General features: G+C 43.1%; 1 pseudogene; it reads left to right on the top strand.

The window, feature by feature from the left end:
• Nucleotides 1-9514: 9514 nt before the first annotated feature.
• LOC136494568 (uncharacterized) lies at nucleotides 9515-25416 on the top strand (annotated as a pseudogene).
• The last annotated feature ends 595 nt before the right edge of the window (nucleotides 25417-26011 follow it).

Genomic DNA, 26011 nt, shown 5'->3' with positions numbered 1-26011 from the left:
CTACGATGCTAAACCGTAGACAAGCCGTACCGGATAGCCCGGCAATTCGTGAATCAATGCCCCCAGCTGGGTACCTCGAAAACACATGCCCCGCATGTACTCCGGGCACAAGCAGGACCAACCCATCACTCTCCCATCCCGAGTATCCAGGTCCCCATCCAAACTAGGACTCCAAGCCCCCGCCCCTGAGTCCTGGACTCAGTGCGGTGCAAGGACCTTCTCCACCAAAATAAAACCCTAACAGTCGGTCCGGAAAGAGCCAGATCCGCGACAAGAGAGCAACAAGCTTTCCAAGCGCCCATACACAAGTATGTGCTTGGGATAATAAGTCTGTGACCTGCCTAGAGTCATATGCAATGATCGGTCCTTAACCGACCAAATAGGGAAAAACAGTGTAACCAAACTATGCCCCGTGTCCACGGCGACACAACTCCTTACACTCACCAATACCCAAACCATATCCCTGCCCGGTCACCATTTTCCTTTCCACCATTTTCATATTTTCCAAGTGATAGTAATCCAATAATATATTTTTCATCTCTCGCGAGTGACAGGCAATCACTCGACTTCTACCGGAGTCCTGTAGCATAGCATTCTACACGATCCTGTCATACTAGTAAGACTCATAGGAATAAAGATGTATATGCAAGTGGGTTTCATTCAACTCCTTAAAACTTAATGCACAAATATAATTTAAACTGCAGAAAGTAGGCGTTATGCACCGGGGCTTGCCTGGGTAAGATATATATTAAAAGTTAGTATCTACACCTTCAGATCATCCATCATCTGAGTAGAAAGCCCGTTGCATCATCTCCTGTAGAGAATACCATTTGTAGATTCCCAATCATCCTTCAATTGATCCGTTGATCCATCATTGTACCTATATGATATGCATTGATGCAAACACATTGATGTAATTAATCAACGATAACCGAAATGCTTAGAAATCTGATCACGCCTCACAAGCTAACGAGCTAGCTCTAACGTTGGTCTACGTATCCACATTGTCGAATAAAACGCTATTTACCAACAAATATTTAGTTATATAAACCCAAGTTGTTTCTTCATTTTATCCTCTCGATTTGATCATTATTCGAAATAGGACATCATTGTCTATTTAGCAAACTAATTATTCCGGAGCTACAAAAATTACAGCGAATACCTAATATTGCTAGGAGCCTACTGTACAAATTTCAGATCCAACACTATTACCAATTTACCACGGAAATTCATACAAGTTCTCCTTTAATAATATTAAGCATTTTAAAATAATTAGAGCAACCCTAAAAACTTTCCGAGTCTATGTGAACAAAATACACTACTAGGTAGATTATGATTTTAGGAGACTAACAAAACTGATTTTACCATTTTTGGGTTCCTATACCCTTTTATATTAATTTTACAACTTTACCACCGAAACTAATTAGTTAAATGTTTTCTAAAAATGAAAAGGCCGACAGAGGAAAAACGGCCCGGCGGATGGGCGCGCGACGGCCCAGATGGCGAGCAGCGGCCCAGAGGACGCGCGGCCCAGAGGACGCGCGGCCCAGGCGGTTAGTGGCACGGGCGGCCCAGGAGGGTAGACCGCAGCCCAGCAACCGCAGGCAGCGACCCAGCAGGCGGCAATGACCGGCCAGCCCAGCTGCAGGCAGCAGGCCGGCCCAGTCAGTGGATGGCGTGGCATTTTCGCAAAACGACCCCTGAGCTTTTTCTAAATCACGTCGTGGTACAACCAATACTATTCTGATGGCTCACGTATTTGTAGTAAAGACCTCGTATAAGTTTTTGTCTTGGACTTTCACCCAGCTCACCTTCAATCCGTCTTCTACATCCAGAGGAGCAGAGGAGGCCAGCCGCCGGCAGGGCGACAACGAATAGAGGGGCGCGGTGTGGCGTGACCACAGGCGCCGTGGGATGGCTGTGAGGCACGGCAGAAGCCGTGGTGGTGGTAAGACAGAGGAGAGCGCTGGTACCACGGCTCCAGCACGACCAAGGAGCTCGCGCACGCAGCAGGGCTCGAAGGCTGGCGAGGTGGCTCGGTGCGCGAAGCTGAGACGGCGGGCAGCACAGCGGGGCCGAGGGCTCGGCGACCGGCGAGCATGCAGAACCAGGGCACGGGCGGTCGCGGTCTGGTCGGCTTGGCTCCGGCCATGGCGTGTGCAGCGGGGTAGTGGACCAGCGCAGGCCAGGGCCAAGGGACGTGCGTTACGCAGTGCACCAAAGGTGGCCGTGGGGCACCAGCGCATGGGGGAGCAGAGGGCGGCGAAGCTACGCGTGGGTCGGGGCTCGCTCGCGGGGCGGGGCGCGGACGCCGATGAGGCGCTGCGGCTGCGGTGGCGGGAGCTCGACGGTGCTGCCAGTGCGGACCAGGGCAGAGCAGCGCTGCTGCGTAGCAGGCCCAACGTGGGGGCGCGAGGAGCTTGGTCCGTTGCGGGGCGCGGGAGGAGCCGCGGGGTGCAAAGCGAGGGGGAGTGGGGAAAAGCGAGCTGGAGTTGCTGCGGTGGGAGGCACGGGGTGAAGAAGAGAGGCGCTGGTGACGCGGGTGCGCCCGTGCGTGCGAGGAGGAAAAAGGAACCGGCCAACCACGACGGACTGGAGCAGAGACAAGACGACTCGGCAGCAGAAAAAAAGAAAGGAAGAGAGAGAAGCAATGCTACCGACACGGAGGTGACCTGGCGAGATTTTTCTTGGCGCGTCGGGACTTGAAATTTGCTCGCTAGCCACGGCAGACATGGAGCTGCGATCAGGACAACAACGAGACAACGGAGGCTGTAGAGTGATGCGATGACACTGACATTTGGACAGTGGCGCTTAGCGGGGGCATGGACACGACAGCGCAGCGTGGCCGGCGGAACAACACGGCATGACACGAACGAATTAAATAGTTTTTAATTTCTAACTTTGATTTTTGAGCTATCATATATATATATCGTTCTCTTTTATTTATAAAAGTCGCTTTTCAAGCTTAATCTAATAGAACAAGCCATTCACTATTTAATTACTTTGCTCACTATCGTTTGCTAAAAATGGCATTTTAAACATGAGCACAATATTTAAATTTTTAAAAATCCGATAAACTTATTTAGGAAATTTTTCTTAGGCCTAAATCGCAGTGCTAAACGAGATCGTAACACCGGGGTGTTACAGAATCCCAGCACCAGTACCCAATCTACCTACGAACTCTGGAGTCGGGGACCTACTGTCTTGGGCACCGATGCCCTTGACACACAGACCGGTGTAGTCATCCTTATTAAGGGAATATTTCTTAAATTTTTGGTGCAAACTCGTCCCAAAATTTGGACAAATCAATCCCAAAGGAAATATTCCTTGAAGAACATCTCTAATGGTAAATCGGTCATACTTTTTTCTCATGCCACATAAAGCTTCTCCACTCCAAGATCTTGACTCTAATCTCCACCTCGAGTCCTTGATATGGAGTACAACTGACATGCAACAGAAGACTAGGGTGATGAGTGATGTGAAGGACAAGACCAAGGATGGTAGTGAAAGAGGGAAGGACCAAGACAATTGAGCCGGCCAAAAGGTAAGGTGTGGCTGCTAGATGTCAAGCTCTGGATCATGAAAGGCAATATGGAGGTACGGTCAGAGTCTTCTTAGGAGAGAGACGGCCGGTGCGGGTGGCAAGGAGAGGATAGTTAGTGAGCATATTCCACCCGAGAGGCAGCGATGTGCATTTTGCTGCGCCCACGACGAGTTCATTGCAACAAGCCAAAGATGCACTTCCTGCATTGGAACATCATCCACTGCTAGTTATGATGTCAATCAGTTGAATGGATTCAATTTTTTATTTCCTATGATTCAATAAAAAGATTAGAGTTGACTCTTCTCTCCCCTCTACGATTCAACTCCCTCTAGCAATTGGGTTGACTCAAATCAACGCAGGACCATGAGTCGATTGGTATGCCTCACTGGAGATGGCCTAAATATAGGGTTTTGTATTGAAAAGCACTACAACATCATCATATTATTTTTTAGATAAAGGAAACAAACATCTCGGCCTCCACACAAGTGCATACAGTGGATACATAACCAAAGTAGCATTTAAGCTACAACACAAGAACAAAACAATACAACACAAGAACATGCTTCAAGAGAGGAAAATAAAACAAAACTCAATCTAAGTTAAACTTCAATCCGCTTGGTCGACCTCCCACCAAATCTGCTGAAAAGCTCCATGATGGTAGTCTCAATATTTCTGCAGCCCATCCTCAAAACATGTCTCTCTTCCTCTTTAAAGAATAACAACCAACTTCTGGTCCAATACCAATCCCCTTGAAAATTACCTGCATGTGGGTGTAAGAAGTGGCTCTATTGAAAACGACATCATTTATTTTCAACCAAATAGTCCAACACGCAGTTGTACCTACTAGAATTTGGATCCTAAGCTCAAAAGAAAACCCTTTGAGCCATGATCCGAACATATTAGATACACTAAGAGGAGGTTGAATGCCGAAGTTGATCAAAATGGTACTCCAAATGAACTGTGCCATATGAAAATAAAAAATAGGTGTTGAATTGTTTCACTAACATTATAAAAACAACACTTGAGACTACCCTGCCAACGTCTTTTGGTCAGATTATCTTTCATTAAAATCACCCCCTTTTTTAAATATCACAAGAAGATTTTGATCTTAAGATGAACTCTTGCTTTCCAAAGATCACATTTTCTTGGTAATTGTATTTTGCTGAATCAAAGCAGTATACATAGAGCGGACAGTGAAGTTCCCATCCTCATCAGTCAAATTAACATAAGCTACCCTTGAAACTAGTTCAAACCAAGCAACTATTTTGTCTCCTACTAAAGTTCTCTGAAAAGAAACATTAAGAGGGGCAGAACTTAGCACACTATCCACTGTTACATACTTCTTCCTAACAATTCTATACAACATGGGATAAGCCAACATTAAAGGTTTGTCACTAGTCCAATGATTCTCCCAAAATCGAACTTTTTCTCATTTTTTACCTTAAAGGTGCCAAAAGACAAGAAATGATCCTTTACCTACACGAGACCTGACCAAAACTGCGAGTTTGCAGGTCTTCTAGTGACCTGAGTAACGGTCTTATTATATAAGTACTTCCTTTTAAGTAAGTGTTTCCATAGGCCATTCTCGACTAACTTAAAAAGCCATTTGCTCAAAAGACATTTGTTTTGAATCTCTAAATTCAAAATTCCTAATCCTCCTATGTGTTTCAGAGTGCAAAGAATACTCCATTTGGCTAGGCGGTACTTTTTCGTATGCTCATCACATTGCCAGAAAAACCTAGTAATCTAACTTTTTGAGAACACCTTTAGGAGCCTTAAAGAAAGAAAACATAAACATAGGAAGGCTCGAGAGGACTGAGTTAATTAAAACCAGCCTACCCCCGACTGAAAGTAGTTTCCCCTTTCAACTACCAAGTTTTATTTGGTGGGGGGGGGGACACAAGTTATTTTTTTTGAAATCTTTCTTCCACCGCCGACCTGTCCTTGCTAGAAATTAGGACAGGGGCAAATTCATCCTTTCATGTGGCAGATTTTAGGAGAAATAAAGAGAAAGGAGGAAAAAAAGGAAAAATGGTAAAGAAAACAAGAAGCAAATGTCTATTTTTACGAAAGCAATATTTGGGATGTAATTTTGTGCGTTGTTTACCGGTAAAAATGCAATTTTCTCGTGAGAGGGAGGGTGTCACGACTGCCGCGACTTAGGATCTTTGTAACGGTCGAGTGACACGGAACTCCCCATGTGACAAACCAACGCACACAACACCCAACATCATGCCTAAGGTTATTGTAGTTAAAAGAGCTTGCTAGGAATAATTTTAATTCAAAAATACATAAGACATGGAATAAACACAATTTTTGGATTTCCCTTTATAGGTTCAACTCTTCACTTATTCTCTTGGATTCTTATCGGAGTTAACTTGTAGTTCATCCCAGGGTCACCCACTCTAGAGTCTACTATGTAGCAGCGAATAGAGCATTGACTCACATCAACCAACGACATTACCTGCAAAACAACTTAATGGCAGCGCCGTGAGTACATTTCATACTCGCAGGACTTAATTCCAACACATAGATATTTGGTGGATGCAAAAGTATTATCAGGAATTTGTACATTTGTGGAGAAGCATATGGCGTTTCTTAGATGACATGCCATGAATTCATTATTAGGGAGTATTAGCATTAGTAAGGTACGATATCTAAAGGAGTGATCAACATATGTAAACTTCTCATCACATTTGGTTCATTACACTACCATGAGTATAGAAAGTAGGAACAACCATAAGGGGTCCATCTCGAGGGACTTTAGGCTTTCAAAACTCTGTAGAGGTGTACAACTTGTATCCACATGGAAGAACGGGACTAACCACCATACCTTGTGCACAAGATAAGGGTTGCCTCACGTCTTCCAACTTTTTCCCTAAATCGGCCCAAATATCCCATGAAAGGTTCGACTGGTGCCCGGTTAATGCTACCACCATCTAACCGGCGCCACCTTCTTGCTAGTCTCATGGATAGACCAGTCGCAATTAGCTACTAGGCTTGCCGCCCTCATATGCAACATATGGTTTGTATGGGCGGTTACTCGGACTCACGTATCCCAATACACGGTCCTTAACTACTCCACGAGCTATGTCAATTGAGATCCCACACTCACAGTGACCTACCCCTCGCTTGAGCAAGAATTACCAAATTGATCATCATGTTCATATACAAATTTAAGGTGGGTCCTTAGTCAAGATTAGGGAAGTAGACAAGTTGTAACCCTCATTCATTTTAGTAGTTAATTATCCCGGTGTAGCATCCTACATGCGCAAGTATGAGTTCTCTTCTCATACTCGACTTCTACTGTTGTCTAAGCAAGTAAGCAATTAAACGTTACCAAACCCATTGATTAAATGAAGGCTCTAATTAATTAGTGAGTAGTTCTAACTTAGTGAAACATCATAAAGTTGATTAACCAAATCTACATGAAATGCATAACTCATAATGAAACATGATAAGTATCCAAAATATAGCTTATAATAGTGGGGTGCCTGCCTGGTTTTGCCGCTCGAACAAATTAGAAGTTGTAGACAACAACTCACACATGTTCCTCATGCTACTAGGCTCCTGAAAGAAGACGAAGATTAGGGTTGAAGATAACCGATGGAGGCTTAGGAACAAGACTCGGCTTAGAGCTTTGGATAAAGGCTTCTAACTTGGCTCTACTATTGCATTGTTTGAAACTAAGCTTAACCTAGTATTGTTGGGTAAGCTTTCTAAACAACTAACACTTACTGTTTTCTTGACGGATACTCTGACATAGGTGGTGGACACTCTCCGAGGTGACTCAGGTCTAGCTGAACTCTGTTTGGTTTGATAGACACTCCGGTAGGAACTAGGACGTCTCGGGTTTTCTAGGTTATTGAGTCACACTCTGTGAGGGGTCACGGACTCTCCGCTGAGAACTCGATGCTCTCAGGTTTCTGGGTCATACACTCTTATAAATCAATGGAGACTCTGGTGAAGCCACGAACACTCCGTTGACTCATGTCGACAACAGAAAAGGCTCTGATGGGTGTCTTTCTAGGGTTGGCGGACACTCCGTCGGATTGACGAATGCTCCGTCAGGCTGTCGATAGAACCTATGTTCTTGGATGATCTTGGGTTTCAAACTTAGATGTGCTCAGCTGTGATCTATGCATGTGCAAGATATCTCTAGGTTAGCTTAGGTGGCTTACTAGGCTCAAGATATCTAGGTTTGAAGTTTGTTTTGCTAAGTGTGGCTATAGGTTTAGGATCAAACTTAGAGATATGAGGATATGAATACAAAACCATGATATTGAGATGAAATCCTTAGCTCTGAGATTTGAGAGTTTCCATAGCCAAAAACTTGAAGATCCAAACCTTCTTCACTCTTACTTCTCCATCCAAACATGACCTATCTTCATATGATCTTCCTCTTGCAAACATTCCCAAAAAGATGAATCAAAGAATAATCCATGGGGTTGTTGGGTGATTGAGCTAGATAAGAACTTCTTGAACTTACTTACATATGATGGAACCACCACTAGCAAGACGCTTTCAATCCTTGCATCAAAAGACTATGGATTAGATCTTTGGGTGGAAAATCCAAGAAATGGGGGTGGTTCTTCTTGAGCTCACCATGAAGGGGTTGAGGGTGAAGGGTGTCCATGGGCTGCTGTTGATGCTTTCCTTCTTCCTCTCCCTTTCCTCCAATCTTTTCTTTAATATCTCCCCTCTCTAGCTTCTAGGGTTCTTGCTTGTTCTTGAGTGGGTAGAAAGAGAGAGAGTGAGTATTGCAAATGAAAGGATGAGTGAGAGAGTATGGCTTTAGCTGAGAGATATCTATCCCATTTCATGCTGACATGTGGGTCCCACTCCCATAAGTGGCAAACAATTCATCTCCACTTTTTCTGCTGCTGTTCTGTGTTTCACCGGATGGTCCGATAGAAATGGCGGACTGTCCGGTAACCCTGATTTGATCCAATCCTTGAATGGTTTGGCATTGGGGCTAGGTTATCATGTCCTGGGGTACTTGGCTAAGGTTAAATTGGGGTTGATGAAGTCAATAGGATATCTCCTAATTCGCTTGGGGTCGCTCTCCTTGCTTTGGGTGTAAGCCTGACCATGGCTATCCGAAGATGATTGCGGGTTATTTTTGGCAGGTCATCAATGACCATTCATGTTTAGAGCACCAGAGATCTTCACAGAAATTCAGGTGATTGCTTCTTTCAGTGGTAAAAAATGACTGCCTATATTGTAACGAACTCGGGTTGTTACAGAGGGGCAGCGACTGAAGTTTCAGGTGGGCTGAGAGAGAGAAGGGAGGGAGTCAGGGTTTTGCCCACTTATATAGTCGAGACTCAAAATTGGGCTGAAATGGGCCAAATGAATTCATTTTAGGCTCAGCCTATCAACAGAGATGGATCTCTATAAATCAATTTAAGGAGATAGATACTATTTTGCCATCTCCTTAGCTAAAATGACTATCTCCCGAAAATCATTGGTTATTTGAGGAAAATCTTTCTTTTAGTAGTGTTATTATTGTCGTGCTGCATCGTCCGATGGCCATCATGCTACCCATCTACCCATCTATATAAAGCCTAAAAAAATTAGAGAAAATTCCTCGTCTGCCATAGAAGCTATACACGTGGCATCCAATAGCTTTTGTTCGTTGCCATTGAAAAAACTGCTATACAATTGTTAAACGGCATTGTTTTGTACTTCCATTTGATTATGTTTTTTTGGGGTAGTACCTATAGTTTGCTTGGTATATGTGTCAGGCAAAGAAAAAAACTTGGGACCGACATAGATCCAAGTCCCCTACAAATGCATGATTTGTAGAGACGGTTCGGTAGGGGTGGCTGGCCAAACTGCCCCTACAAAGGGTTATGAGCCACCTCTAAAAATCGATTCTATAGTAGTGGATAGATCCAAGTCCATTGACCTGCATGGGCAATCTATAAGCAGGTCGTCGTGCCCTACTCTAGATCCTCCAAACAAACCATGGCCGGTACGTGCCGCCACTGCCAACAACTCTAGTGGCAGAAGCAGAAGAAGCAGTTGGATGTTGAGCAGTGGGTCGCTGCCGCTACCTAGTTCTAGCGCTTTCCACCAGAGCTGCTGGCCGAGATCCACCACCGCCTCGACTTCCTCAGGCGCCTCACCTTCGCCTCTGTCTACTACGCGTCGGGGTGAAACCTACCGGAGACGCCGTGGCTCCTCCTCCCTGGGCCCTAGGGGTACGATGTGAAGGCCACGGTGCTATCCCTGGCCAACAGGGAATCCACCTCCATGCGCACATCCGACATCGCCTTACGCGGCCACGTTGCCATCGGTTCCTCGGGCGGGTGGCTCATGACGGTCGATGAGCGGGGCGCCCTACGCATGGCTAACCTAGTCACCGGGGCACACGCTGACCTACTGGCCATCGCCACCGTCCTGTTCCTCTACCCGGTTTCCGACGGTGGCTGGTTCTGCCTCCACTTTGAGCCCCTCTCGCAGATTTGTTTCGGAGGCTCACCGCCCCTGCTAGAACACAAGCCGACGACGTACACAGGGATGTACACGCTCACGGCCGCCTAGATGTGGCAGGTCTTCTACCACAAGGTTGTCCTCTCCGCGTCGTCACACCCAGGAAGCTATGCCGCCATGCTCATCATGGATCGGTCCATCGGCACCCTGTCCTTCACGACGGCAGAGGACCCCACGTGGAGGATGGTGCCCTCCCATGATGGCATCGAGGACACCATACACCACGATGGCCGATTCTTGTCCATCACCTACATGGGCCATGTCGAGGCGTGGCAGCGCAAGGTCGAGACCGGCAAGTTCACTAGCGACGCGGTCGCGCGCGAGGCTGGCTTACAAGGACCAATAGCTGCACTGCAAGTACCTCACCGTGTCGACGAACGGGTGGCTCATGGTCATGCTCAAACACTCTAGGGATGAGGAAAACCCTAGCCATAGGTACCACTCTAACTTTGAGAACACGTGCGTCTTGTTCAAGGTCCAAAAACTATACACGACAAAGGCTAGTGGGAGGAGGCGGAAGACATTGGTGACGCCGCAATCTTCATCGGCATCAATGGATCACTATGCCTATCGACGAGGGAGCACTAGGGCATCATGCCCGGCTACGTCTATGAATGCAACAAATAAGTGGAAGAGAGTTCATGATGTATCATTGAAATTATGGCACTGTCGTTTAGGGCATATTTCGAGGGGGAGAATAGAGCGATTGATTAAAAAATCAATTCTTCCACCTTTAGAATTTTCATATTTAGAACAATGCATTGATTGCATAAAAGGAAAGTATGTTAAGAAAATAAAGAAAGATGGCAAACGAAGCGCATGAATTTTAGAAATAATTCACACATACATCTATGGTCCTTTTCCTATGAAGAGTGTGGATGATTATGATTCATTTATAACATTCACATATGATTATTCTTGTTATGGTTATATTTATCCAATTAAGGAAAGATCAGAAGCATTGGATAAATTTAAGATATTTAAGGCTGAAGTAGAAAATCAGCACAATTTAAAGATTAAGATAGTAAGATCCGACCATGGGGGGAGTACTACAGTCGACACACCCCATATGGCTAAGTTCCTGGACCTTTTGCAAGATTCTTATAGGAAAATAACATAGTTGCCCAGTACTCTACACCGGGCGAGCCTCAATAGAATGGAGTAGCTGAAAGACGCAACCGCACCTTAATGGATATGGTGAGAAGTATGATAAGTTACTCTACTCTACCGATAAGTTTATGGATGGAGGCGTTAAAAACCGTCATTCATATTCTTAATCGAGTGCCAATCATGTCGGTGCCCAAAACACCATATGAGTTGTGGACAGGAAAGGAACCCTCACTTAACTATTTACATGTGTATGGTTGTCCAGCTGAGGCTAAAGTCTTTAATCCAAGCATAGGGAAGCTAGACTATAAGACAGTCAGTTGCCATTTCATTGGCTATCTAGAAAAGTCAAAAGGTTATCGCTTCTATTGTCCTGACAGACATACGAAGTTTGTAGAAACGAGACACACTGTGTTCTTAGAGGATGATATGGTCAAGGGGAGCATGGCAGCACAAGAAATTAATTTTGAAGAGAAGCGGGTATACGTGCCCACTCTGATGGTTCAGGAACCATTCTTTATGCTACCCGTTGTTGCTGTACCAATAGTGCATGACACTATAGTAACAACACTTGTTGTTAGTTCTTCTGTGGCAACATTGAATGAACATGAGGAACCTATCATTCAGGATCCCATAGAACCCATTGTCACACATGAGGAAGAGCAACAATAGCCTCATATAGAACAAGCGTCAACTAACGAGGCCCCCTAGAAGGTCTCAAAGAGTCAGGAGATCAGCCATTCCTGATGACTATGAAGTTTATGAATGTGAAGACTTTCAAATGGAGGGTGATCCCACCTCATTTGAAGAAGCCATGAGAAACACTCACTCATCAAAGTGGCTTGAAGTCATGCAAGATGAAATGAAATCAATGAATACCAACAATGTTTGGGACTTAGAAACAATTCCTAAAGGAGCCAAGACAATAGGCTGTAAATGGGTCTACAAAACTAAACATGACTCCAAAGGGAACGTAGAAAGATTTAAAGCATGACATGTGGCGAAAGGCTTCACGCAAAGAGAAGGCATAGATTACAATGAGACATTTTCACCAGTCTCATGTAAGGATTCTTTTAGAATTATAATGGCGCTTGTAGCACATTATGATTTAGAATTACATCAGATGGATGTAAAGACGGTGTTCCTAAATGGGGATTTGGAGGAAAATGTTTATATGGCACAACCAAAAGGTTTTGTTGTGGAAGGAAAATAACGTATGGTATGCCGCCTGAAGAAATCTATTTATGGATTAAAACAAGCATCAAGATAGTGGTATTTAAAGTTTGATAGTATAATAAGAAAGTTTGGGTTTCAAGAAAATATAGAGAACAATTGCATTTATGCAAAGTAAAAGAATGGAAAATACATTTTCCTAATCTTATATGTGGATGACATCTTACTCGCTAGTAGTGATGTTAATCTACTACTAGAAACAAAGAAGTTCTTGTCCTCGAATTTTGATATGAAGAATCTCGATGAAGCTTCGTTCGTTCTAGGAATAGAGATTCACCGAGATAGAAGAAAGGGGATTTTAGGATTATCACAAAAGGCATACTTAGAAAAGGTTCTAAAGAAATATAGTATGCAAAATTGTAAGCCTTCACCTGCTCCCATAGTCAAAGGCGATAGATTTGGAGAATTTCAATGTCCTAGGAACCAATATGAGATTGATTAAATGAAAGCAGTTTCATATGCTTCAGCTGTCGGAAGTTTACAGTATGCTCAAGTGTGTACACGCCCTGACTTAGCATTTGTTACCAGGTTACTTGGCAGATATCAGAGTAATCCAGGAATAGAACACCAGAGACTAGTAAAGAAAGTTTTGCGTTACTTGCAAGGCACAAAAGGTTTCATGCTAACATACAGAAGATCTAATTTCCAACTGAAAGTGCATCTAGCCCTTTAGTGGGTTTTGGATGATTGAATGACAACATGATTAAAGATCTAACATATTCACTAAGTGTTGGACATGAAATTGGTTATCTCACAGATACTTGATTAAATTGTATAAAGCTAAAATGATGTGTTGTTGTATAAACAATCTAGTTAAAGCACAAGACAACAATGCAAATGGAATTCATGCAAAGGCTTATTTATTGTGGGATTTCCATGTACTATGTGAAAGCAAGCACGGTAAGAATTAATTAATGAGACATGAGGGATTGCATATGGAATGGTCTCATATTTGAAGAAAGTACTCGCATTTAGTTGAGGTACTAATCAAGCTATGATAGTCATGTTGATGTGGAGGATCAAATCACTATTGGAGTGTTTGATGGAAGTGATTTGATGAATGGAATCAAGTCACATGCTCAAGATGGCTATGCTCAAGTGAAAAGATCAATATCAACATGTTGGCACCCTTACTTGATGAAGATTGAAAGAGGCGGCATCAATTTAAAAGAGATCAAATCAAGCGATATAAATTCGTTTTCCTTTGATCTTGAGTTTAATAGGTATGCCGTACTATCAAGAGGGATGCATCATATTGATAGATAATCATTCATAAGTGCTCATGCCAACCCATGTGAGTTTTGAGTATTTGAGAGACAAGAGAGCTAATTTGTTTTTCACTGGTCTGGCAATACCAGATGCGTACGATATTCATGTCGGACGTGTCCGGTATTCACCCAGCTAGTAAAATTCTTGGTATTCTTAGGGTAGGTTCGTTGGGAGTTCCGACGTGAGTCGAGAGTTTTGACGGTTAGGAGTTCCAGCAATCGTTGGGAGTTCTGACATCTCACGCTTAACTGACTTGGAGAGTTGACCACCTGGTCACACCAGACATGTCCAATATGGATACCAGACGTGTTCGGTATAGTGGCCAGAGCCCAATGGCTAGTTTTCAAACGAGTCAAGGATCGGGAGTACCGACTTGTGTTCATCAGGAGTTCCGGTAGTTGGAAGTTCCAGTAAGCGTCGGGAGTTCCGACACCTCGCATACTTTAACTTAGTTACCGTTGGTGCAGTGCAAGTCATACTGGACGTGTCTGGTATGATAACGACTAGAAAACGACTAGTTTTTCAAAGGGGCTATAAATAACCCCAAGCCTCCACCTTTGGAGGCTACTGATTCTGCAGATCCTCTAGCATGTTTTTGAGCTTTGTGAACTCTCCTAAACCCTCTCTTAGTGATTGTGTGATCCAAATTGCCTAATCCATTAGTGGGTTGAGAGAAATTCAAAAAGAGAGCAATCCAACCACTTGAGAACTTGTGCATATTCTCAATCTCATGATTTGCATTTGTTACTCTTGGACTCTTCGGTCCTAGATGGCTAGGCATCACCGGAGAGCGCCCGAGAGATTGTGGTGTGCCTCAGAAAGTTTGTAACGGTCGATTCCACCGCCTCAGAATCAACTAGTGGAAGGAGGAAAAGGAATTGGAAAAGGCTTCGACTAGAGTGACCTTCGTGGTACCCTCTAGGGCTGACCTTCGATGGGTCGTCCGCAGCCCCCTCAATGGAGAGTTGGACTCGAACGAGTCCGAATTTCGACAAAACAAATAACGTGTCTCAATTCACATTTCATTTGATATCTGTGTTGCTCTAGCTCTTGTGCAGGTTACCTGTGTGTGGCACTATCTTTAGTGGGTGCCTATAGGTTGGTCTAAAGATTGAAATCAAAAGGAGCAAGTTTGGGGCTGTTCTGCAGAACACGTGTATACCAGACACGTCTGGTATACCTACCGGACACATCCGGTATACCTACCGGACACGTCCGGTATTAGAGCTCAGTGATGAATATATTTGATCCATGTTCTAACTCTTGTGTTGCAGGTTCTAGGCTCCTAGGATTATTTATTTACTTGTAGGCTTACTTGTGAGGGGTGATATTACTCTTAAGTTGGAGTTTCCATTTTGGAAACTCCCATTACTAAATCGTTTCCGAATTTAAAGGTGTTATTTTTCAGAAACGCTTATTCACCCCCCTCTATGCGGCATCCTAGGTCCTTTCAAGTGGTATCAGAGTAAGGTTCTCACCTAAAACTTCACCACCGTGAGAAAAGGATGTCGACACCTATCGAGTTGGAGCCAGTGCTTCTTCAAAATGATGGTTCAAACTTTCTACCTTGGTCAATTCATGTACTCAATGCTTTTTGGGATATTAGTCCTCTTGTTGAGCATATTGTGGATGCAAGCATACCTCTTCCTATAGTTGATTAGAGCAACTACAAAAATTTGTCAAAAGAGGAAGAGATATGCGTGCAACTCAATGCTCAAGCTATTAATGTCATTTTGAGTACATTGAGTGCAGAGGTTCAAGATGAGGCAATCTTTAATGGACAACCACTTCCAGAGAGTGCTCATCTCATTTGGACTAGACTTGTTGAATTATATGGAAAATCCAAATGTGATGATGCTATTGAGTGCAATTCAATGGAAAGTATGTCCATTATGTATTCATGCAGTGAAGAAGCCTCACAAGACCTCAAGAGCGCTAAGCCAGAGCAAGAAGAGCAAGCAACGCATGACCTGCTGTTTGACTGCACATACCGGACGCCTACTGGACATGTTCGGTATGGCCAAAGCAGCAGAGCAGCAAGCAGCTATTTGCAAGGATGCTCAAGACCGGTGGCGACCAAGTGATGATTCAACTTCAATATCTCATGATTCTCATCACTTGTGTTTCATGGCTAAGAAAATCAAGAAGAAGAGTAACAAGAAAGATAAAAAAAAGGAGAAAGCACAAGTGGATGATCAAGATAAGAGTGATGTTGAAGTTGAAGACAACTACAACCTTGATAATCTCAACCACAAAGACAAGTTCATCATCATGAAGATAGTTGAAAAGAATGATGAGCTTGAAGAAGAGAATGAGAAGCAAGAGCAATCACTTCAACAGCAAGACATGTTTCTCATCTCCAAGTTAGAAGAACTAATGGAAATCAATGAGAGGTATGAAAAATTGTCAATTGAGCATGCTTTAGTTACTAGCTCCTCTTCTAGTGTTTCACAACTAGAGAAGGAAAACTTTGAGTTCAAGGCAAGGCTAGATGAACTATCAAACATGTGTAATGTGCTACAAGCAAACTATGTTAATCTAAAGTGCTCTCATGAGGAAGTAGTAGAATCAAGCATCATGCTTGAGGTGGCTCATGAGGTTGTGATCACATTGGTAAAATTTTCTCAACCTCTCACACATTCACTCACTAGTACACCATCTCAAAGTGTGCTCCTCAAGCAAGCCAATCTTCGATTGAGCTAAATCTCATAGAAAACATAGAGCTCAAAGAAGAGGTGGAAAGATTAAAGAAAGATGTGATTCGGTTGAAGGGTAAGGAGAAAGCACAACCTTCTCAAGATAACCGTGATAACATGGTGAAGAAGCTTGAGAAGGGTTCAAACCTTGCTTCCTCCAAAACCCAACAAAAGAATCACATTTCAAGCAAGGCCAACACAACCAAGAGCAAGAAACATGGAAAAAGGTTATGCTATGGTTGTGGATTATATGGACATGAGTGGGCTATGTGTCCACATAAGAGTTGGGCCGACAAGTGTGAAGCGGATGAACAAAAGGACTCAAACAAGTTGGCCAACCAAAAGAAAAGTGATGGACAAAGCGCTTGTCTCATGTGCAAAAAATTGGGGCATCCTACCAAGAAATGCCCAATATACAAAGAGGCAAGAAAGGAAGCCCAAGTTGCAATAAGAAGATGCTATGGATGCAATGAGATAGGCCACAAGGTTGATAAATGTCCATACAAGCAAAACAAGCATAGAGCAAACAAAGGCCAAATATGCTATGCTTGTAGAAGAAAGGGGCATCTAAGCTATGAATGCCCAAATGGTAACACTCCTGAGCCAAACACATTTGTTTATAATGATATACTTGGGAAGACCACAAATGGAGTTAGCACTAGCAAAGTGATGTGTTCACCACAAACTAGTGCTAAAGCCATTTGGGTGCCTAAGCACTTGTTGACTAACTCAAAAGGACCCAACAAGAGTTGTGTACCAAAGTGTGCTTAGGTTAATGATGTAGGTACTTGGTGATGAGATGAAGGCTTCGGGGTGCTTGAGCAAGCAAATTTAAATTTTCACTTAAGCTATCATTCTATTTCTCTCATATTATTTCATATGGTTGACCCAAAGACAAATTAATGAATATATCATTTACCTCATCCTCACCATTGGTAACAAGTACCCAAACCTTTTAGGATAGCCACTTTGTATGTTTTGTGCTAAATAGCTCAAAAATAGTCATATTTGTGAAACATTGAAAGTGGCTAATTAGTTTCACTTGATAATTATCATGTTTGCCATATGGTGCTTTTAATAGCTCTCTAGTAGAGCAATTTATTTGTTGAGATGCAGGGCATAAAATAAATACTAGAGCTAAAATGAAGAATCACAAGCAACGGGTTAATTGTTTCTGTCCTACACCTACCGGACATGTCCGGTATGTCTACCGGACGTGTCCGGTATTGCAGGAACTAGAACACTGATTGAATTACAACTGAGTCTTTGATCCATATATTTTCATATATTCTTAATGTAATTAGAAGCTTGAGATTTATCAAATCTAAGTGGATTGTGAGCATCTCTTGAACTCAATTCTAAATATGGCATTATTACTTCGTGTTGGTCAAAATAGAAAATTGACTCCCAAATTCTTAATAGAATAAAGTGCTAGTTGAAAGTCATTCAAATTACTTAAAGCACTTATTTAGGGGGAGCTCAGTTTCTATTTTGCACCTTTGTGGACTAACAAATTTATCTAGCATTCCTTGGAGTCCTTCGGATAAAAAAAAATGATTTCGTATCTAGCATGATTATTTGGCAATTAAGGTCAATATAAAGATTATCATGCTATGTATCTTCTTAGTGAAATTCTTGTGGGCTCAAGGCAAAGGTATGTATTTACATACATGCATTGTAAGTGCATCTAAGGCCCTTTATATGCTAGAGTGAGCATTTGTGTGACATAGGATAGATGGTTTTCAAAATCTCTTACTAGAATGCATAGGTGGTGTGATTTAGGAAAACCTATTTGGTTCTTGGTCTTTGTGACCAAAGTCATGCCATTTGTGATTATTGCTCCCATTGATTGCTTGCTTGACTAATCACAAATGGAATGACTCTATCAAGTCTATAAACTCACATGTATCTCTTTATCATATCTCAATGTCTCACTAAGTTTCTCTCAAATATTCAAAGTCATAAATATGCCAAATATTTGGAAAAGAGAAAATCAAATAATGGCATTGGATAAGAAAATTGATGATACTCAGTTTGGATCAAGATTGTATACCTTTTTGGACTGAGTAATAATAGAGAAGGGGATTGGAATCAAGAGAATGAATTTTTGGAACAAAAACAGCCAGCCTGCATATACCGGACGTGTCTAGTATGCGTGGGTCAGTAAAAGGCTCGTACCCCTTCGGCCCTAGTCTTCTGTCTCTCCTTTTCTCTCCTCTAAGCAACTGCCGCCACCTCTCCCATCGTTTTGGTGACCATGTGATTCCACCAAGAAAAAGAAGAGAGGGAGATTGGATCAGAGGAGGTTTGCATCAAGATTGAAGGCTCTAGGACTTGGATTTCAGTTTGCATTCTCTTCTTTGTTCTCAAGGTACCCTAATCCCGGAACCTGTCCGATCTGAGTGGTTAATACTTCAAAGTCAAATTTCTTTGGTAGAGATGCTACATTACCTGTCTAGAAGCAATGCCTAGAGTTTGGATTGGATTGGTTGAAGATTGAGCCAAGGGCCCTGGTTAGAGTTACTGTCCGCTCATACTAGACGTGTCCAGTATGCATACCAGACGTGTCCGGTATGAGGCAGCAGAGCAGGCTTTGCTCCCTTGTTTCAATCTTCTCAGTGGTTGATTCTTAGGACTAAGTTTAATTGTCTATTGTGTTTTGTGAACCTTGTGACCTAGTTTGGTTGAGGTGATTACAAAGCATAGGATAATTACTCTTATTTCTATATTTCAACCAAAATAAGCTATCTCTTGGGCATGTAGCTAAAATTCTTTGCAAATTCATTAGGATACAGGGCAATAGCCATGAGTGGAAGACAGGAGCCCAGATCCAAGCATAGGTATGATCTAGCATTAGAGAAATACAAGAAGGCAAGGCAGGACTTGCATCCCAGATTCAGTCAGCAGGAGCAGGGTAGCAGTAGGAGACTCTCCAGAGCTACTAGGGTTGCTCCACAATATAGAGAGGGAGATAACAGTTCTCCCTCTAACACAGATATAGAGGAATATAGAGTGGAGCCCAAAGATAGAAAGAGGAAGAACACTGATAGAGGTTCTAATGGTGGTAGCTCAAATGATGAGCAAGAGGTTGAGGAGGAGCAGGCAGTACCTCTAGTTTAGCACCAGCCAGGTCAGGGTATGCACTATGGCTTACTTGAGACACATCCACCTAGTGCACCCTCTTATGTTTCTAGTGTTGACTATCGAGGGAAAGGCATGACCAGAAAAGCCAGAGATAAAAGGAGAATTGATCCAAGGAGTTTGCCTAGGATTTAGTTTGATCATCGATTTTAGACAGCCTTTCATATGGATTTCTACTCTAGTGTGATACTCACCAGGAACCCTGTGATTGCCATATCTCAGTGGATTGATAGGTAGTATGTCAGAGAATTGCAGAAGTCCTCCATTGATTGTGCTATTGCCATTTTTTAGCATACAGGGGTATATGAGATCATGGAGTTCTAGCATGACTAGAACACAGAGGTGATAGCTCAATTCTATGCCACTCTATATGTTGAGGAGGATGAGAGATGTATGCACTGGATGCTTGAGGGCAAGTGGTACAGTGTGGATTATGATGCCTTTGCAACTCTACTTGGCTTCTTAGAGGAGGATCTTTAGAGAGATAGGATTCACACTGAGCTGGTGCTACCTCTAGAGCAGCTCGCTTACATGTATCCACTAGGGGGTGAGAGAGGAGCAGTGGGGAAGGCTTTTGGTCTTCACCCCACCTACAGATACCTAGATAGGATGTTCAGGAAGACCATTGACTATAAGAGTGGAGATAAGGGAAACATTGCAGGCTATTCTAGGAACCTGCTCCATAGGATGGCACTAGATGCATGGCCTTTCAGTGTCTTCAACTTCATTTGGTGTGAGATCAAGAGCATTAGAGAGAGGCCCCTTAAGGGACATGGTTTTGCTCCGTACATTATGCACATGATTGAGCAGGTAATAGGGCATACCTTTGAGTATGACAAGATACATAAGACCCTAAAGATAGTTGTAGATTTGCCTGAGATTGAAGTACCTCTAGTAGGTCTAGGAGGAGGAGCAGCAGCAACAGAGGCAGATGCACCTATAGGTGGTGCAGCAGTAGGAGGAGCTTCCCCTCTGCCATGTGCTTCTTCTTGTTCTACTTCACATCATGGCAGTCCTCCTTCGCCCATCCGTAGATTCTTCATTTCTATCTTTGGGATGTGTAGGGACATACAGGTTAGGCAGCTGAAAGAGAGGGAGTCTAGGAGGAAGGACACTCGGACTCTGAAGTAGATTGCTGCTAGACTTGAGCTTGAGCCTCCTAGGTCTCCACTATCAGATGAGGCAGCCAGTGAGCCTAAGACTGAGGAGCAGCAGCAGGCCAGGTATGATAGAGAGTTTGCTGAGTTTCTTCAACGATAGGAGTAGCAGCAGCAGCAGGCACCAGAGCACCCTGACACTTTACCACTACAGGCTCATGTGCCTACTCACTCTCAGCCACGTCCCAGTGCTACAGACGAGTATGCTTCAGACTGGTGGGGTGACCTCACATGTGGCTTCAGCTACTATGGGTCTAGTGGCTATGACCCATCTAGTGAGGGTGGTTCTCGCCCACCTGGTGCTCCACGCTCAGATGATGACGGAGAAGGAAGAGACGGAGATGAAGATGGTGATGAGTGATCTTAGTGATTAGATACAGTTAGCATCCCCTCTTTGTGCTTAGTTCTTTTTGTCAGACCTTTTATGGCGATGAATGACAAAGGGGGAGAATTAGTGATTAAAGCGGCTTCAGGGTTGTGCTTTATGAGTTTATCTTTTGTACCTAAAGATATGTACTACAGCTGTAGTCTTTTCATGTGGTATCTTCATTGTTATATCTTGTTAGTTGAGACTTTATATCTTGTGAGAGTTGAGATTTTGAGCTTTATCTATGTATCTCTTGAGACATGATCTTTATTTATGTTAGTGGCTTGTGGACTTGAGAAATATTTGTGATGAGTGCTATTTGTGAGAGTGCTATGTGTGTGATATATATGATGTATTTACTTTCATAAGGACCATGAATGTTTTAGATTGAAAATGTATGGTGTGATACTTTCTATTTATTCTTATGTGATATATCATGTCATATGCATCATGATTTTTATTGTCACACACACTTGCACCCCATGGATTCAATGATTTAGGAGGAGTCTCCTATGTGTTTTAGTATATGCAAATTGACATTTGAGGTTATTTGTGAATTTAATTCATATTGCACATATTAAGGGGAGCCTTCCATAAATCATTGAACCCAAAAGCCAAAATTTTTATATCATTTTGTAAGCATTAATCGGGTTGTCATCAATCACCAAAAAGGGGGAGATTGAAAGTGCATCTAGCCCTTTAGTGGGTTTTGGATGATTGAATGACAACACAATTAAAGATCTAACATATTCACTAAGTGTTGGACCAGAAATTGGTTATCTCACAGATACTTGATTAAATTGTATAAAGCCAAAATGATGTGTTGTTGTATAAACAATATAGTTCAAGCACAAGACAACAATGCAAATGGAATTCATGCAAAGGCTTATTTATTGTGGGATTTCCATGTACTATGTGAAAGCAAGCACGGTAAGAATTAATTAATGAGACATGAGGGATTGCATATGGAATGGTCTCATATTTGAAGCTTGCTAAATTGAAATGAAAAAGATAACAATACAAATGAATGGATGATTCAACACAAGATGTGACTTGATGGCTTGAGAAGGTGAAGATAGCAAGGAAAGGCTTCGAGGTACAAAGCAAGGGTGAAGGTCAAGCGATGGCTTGGCAGCCGAAGAACCTAGCTAGGGTGAAGAAGGAAGTACTCGCATTTAGTTGAGGTACTAATCAAGCTATGATGGTCATGTTGATGTGGAGGATCAAATCACTATTGGAGTGTTTGATGGAAGTGATTTGATGAATGGAATCAAGTCACATGCTTAAGATGGCTATGCTCAAGTGAAAAGATCAATATCAACATGTTGGCACCCTTACTTGATGAAGATTGAAAGAGACGACATCAATTTAAAAGAGATCAACTCAAGCGGTATAAATTCATTTTTTGTTTGATCTTGAGTTTAATAGGTATGCCGTACTATTAAGAGGGCTGCATCATGTTGATAGATAATCATTCATAAGTGCTCATGCCAACCCATGTGAGTTTTGAGTGCTTGAGAGACAAAAGAGCTAATTTGTTTTTCGCTAGTCTGGCAATACTAGGCGTGTCCGGTATTCACCCAGCCAGTAAAATTCTTGGTATTCGCAGGGTAGGTTCGTCGGGAGTTTTGGCAATCATCGGGAGTTCCAATGTCTCGCGCTTAACTGACTTGGAGAGTTGGCTGCCTGGTCACACCGGATATATCCGATATGCATACAGGGTGTGTCCGGTATAGTGGCCAGAGCATAATGGCTAGTTTTCAAACGAGTCAAGGGTCGGGAGTTCTGACTTGTGTTGGTCGTGAGTTCTAGCAGTCGGAAGTCCTAGTAAGCGTCGGGAGTTCCAACACCTCGCATACTTTAACTTAGTTATCGTTGGCGTTCGGTATGCATACCAGACGTGTCCAGTATGACAACGGCTAGAAAATGGCTAGTTTTTCAAAGGGGCTATAAATAACCCCAAGCCTCCACCTTTGGAGGCTGCTAATTCTGCTGATCCTCTAGCATGATTATGAGCTTTGCCAACTCTCCTAAACTCTCTCTTAGTGAGTGTGTGATCCAAATTGCCTAATCCATTAGTGGGTTGAGAGAAATTCAAAAAGAGAGCAATCCAACCACTTGAGCACTTGTGCATATTGTCAATCTCGTGATTTGCATTTGTTACTCTTGGACTCTTTGGTCCTAGATGGCTAGGCGTCATCGGAGAGCACCCGAGAGATTGTGGTGTCTCAAAAAGTTTGTAACGGTCGATTCCACCGCCTTGGAATCAACTAGTGGTAGGAGGAAAAGGAGTTGGAAAAGACTCCGGCTAGAGTGACCTTCGTGGTACCCTTTAGGGCTGACCTTCGCTGGGTTGCCCGCAGCCCCCTCAACGGAGAGTAGGACTCAAACGAGTCCAAACTTTGGTAAAACAAATAACATGTCTCAATTCACATTTCATTTGATATTTGTGTTGCTCTAGATCTTGTGCAGGTTACCTGTGTGTGGCACTATGTTTAGTGGGTGCCTACAGGTTGGTCTGAAGATTGAAATAAAAAAGAGAAAGTTTGAGGCTGTTCTACAGAACACGTGTATACCGGACACGGTATACCTACCAGACACGTACGGTATTAGAGCTCAGTGTTGAATTTATTTGATCCGTGTTCTAACTCTTGTGTTGTAGGTTCTAGGCTCCTAGGATTATTTAATATTATTTATTTACTTGTAGGCTAACTTGTGAGGGATGGTATTACTCTTAATTTGGAGTTTCCATTTTGGAAACTCCCATTACTAAATTGTTTCCGCATTTAAAGGTGTTAATTTTTAGAAATGCCTATTCACCCCCCTCTAGGCGGCATCCTAGGTCCTTTCACATACACATAGAGGGGTATACAGATTCAGATTATGCGAGAGTTGATAGAAAATCCATGTCAGGATATATATTCACTCTCGCAGGAGGAGCTATATCGTGGAAAAGCTCAAAGCAAACCATACTACATCGTCTGTGATGTATGCCGAGTTTGTAGCATGTTATGAGGCCACAGGACATGTAAATTGACTAAAGAAGTTCATGCTCGGGTTGAAAGTGGTAGACGACATACATAAGCCACTCAAGTTATACTGCGATAATAATCCAGCAGTATGTTTTGCTCACAATAATAAGTCAAGTGGTGCTGCCAAATACATTGACATAAAGTATTATGTTATGAAAGACAAAGTCCAGGATCATATAATTAGTCTTGAGCATATAAGTACAGAAAAGATGCTCGTGGATTAACTCACAAAAGGCTTACCACCCAACGTGTTCAGAGAACACTTAGCCAGCATGGGTTTAAGGGAAAACCTATGATTCCTGGACAATAAGGGCCTAGATGAGAATCTGTTTTAAAACAGAGAGGTGCATTGTAGCTGTTAATCTAATGGCAACTGACCGTGACGATGAGGAACGCTCTATGCACTGATCTGTGATGGAATGGGAAAAAGATAAAGTAAGTTAAGTTTAGGTCATAAGGTGAGATCAAGGGGGAGAATGTTAGGTTGATCTCTACCAACTTGGCCCAACGGCCAATTGGGCCCTTGATCCGTGCCCTGATCTGGGACATCCAACCCTATCTATGGTTGGTGGGCCCCCATCGCACAGCGCCAAAAAAAGGAGGTGGGGGCTGGGGCACAAGGCACGAGTTTCACATGAACCGCCACAAACCCCACCTACATCCTAACCCTAAGCTGATCTAGAGAGAGGGCGCTGCCAGCGATGGGAAGCCGCCACCATCGCATCTTCACCGCCGCCTCTACGACCGCGCCTCCATTGCGACGTCCACACCGTCGACGGACTCCACTGCTACTCTGCTCCTTCACCGCGTCACCGACACTGATGCCATGGCCAGCTCGTCTACCTCTAAGGCAACCGATGGTTTGCTAACACTGCATCCCTCTCTCTCTCTCTCTCTCTCTCTTTCCTAGCACTAGTTCATATTTTAGGGTTTACCATATCCTAAATTCAAGTTCATACATGCTAGATCTGCTGTTAGTCGATCCTAATGATCTATCAGTCGGTACCGCTCTAACTCTAAGAACACACGCGTCTTCTTCAAGATCCAGATACAGGACCACGGCAAAGGCTGGTGGGAGGAGGTGGCAGACATTGGAGACGCCGCAATCTTCATCGGCGTCAATGGATCGCTGTGCCTATCGACGAGGGAGCACTAGGGTATCATGCCTGGCTGCGTCTACTTAACTAACGATGATGTCGGGGGTCCCAGCCCGCCCAATGCTAACTGCGATTCCGACAACACCGTGCTCATAGATGAGCTCTAGGATGTTGGCGTCTATAGCCTAAAGGCCGGCAGGGTAGAGAAGATAGGTGCGTTCGGCAAGCATCGCCAATGGCTGCCGCCGGCGTGGTTCACACCTTCCTTCTTGTGACCACTACAACAAAGCACTGCACCTACACCTTGCACTTTGCACGGATCCTTTTCCTAGATTATTTTCACTTTTTCTCGTTGCTTATTAATTAGATGCAATCAAACACAATCAATAACATGCAGCTACCTCGATCATTACTACTACTATTAATTATAATGTGCCGTTTTTGATCTACCATGGAGTTTCATTGAGTAACAAAGCCACTGTTTGGCTCGCTGAAATTTGGCGGCGGTTGCTGATGTTGATTTGTTATGAGAGAAAATTATTTCTTCGCTGAAAAATAATGCTGCAGTAGTGCTAAAAACAGGGTGAAAATTATCATTACAACTTTTATTTGGTCTTTACAACGTAGGATTTGTTATTGGTGCTTTCCTGATTGGAACAAATATGCTTAAGTATTTGGATATTGAAATTCGTATGATGTGACTAAATATAAATTTTAATTTACTAATTTTTAAGAATAATATAAGGGCCTGTTTGGCACAGTTTCTGTGGCAGAACCGCTCGACATAACTCACTTATAGAGGCGCTTGTCTTCCACTAGACACTAAGTACCCCGAAGGTGAGCTACATCAGGCAATTTTGTTGAGCACAC

The sequence above is a fragment of the Miscanthus floridulus genome, chromosome 11 (assembly GCF_019320115.1).
Source record: "Miscanthus floridulus cultivar M001 chromosome 11, ASM1932011v1, whole genome shotgun sequence".
Classification (NCBI taxonomy): Eukaryota; Viridiplantae; Streptophyta; class Magnoliopsida; order Poales; family Poaceae; genus Miscanthus; species Miscanthus floridulus.
The sequence above is the reverse complement of the archived record's forward strand: the minus strand, read 5'-3'. Positions and strand labels throughout refer to the sequence as shown.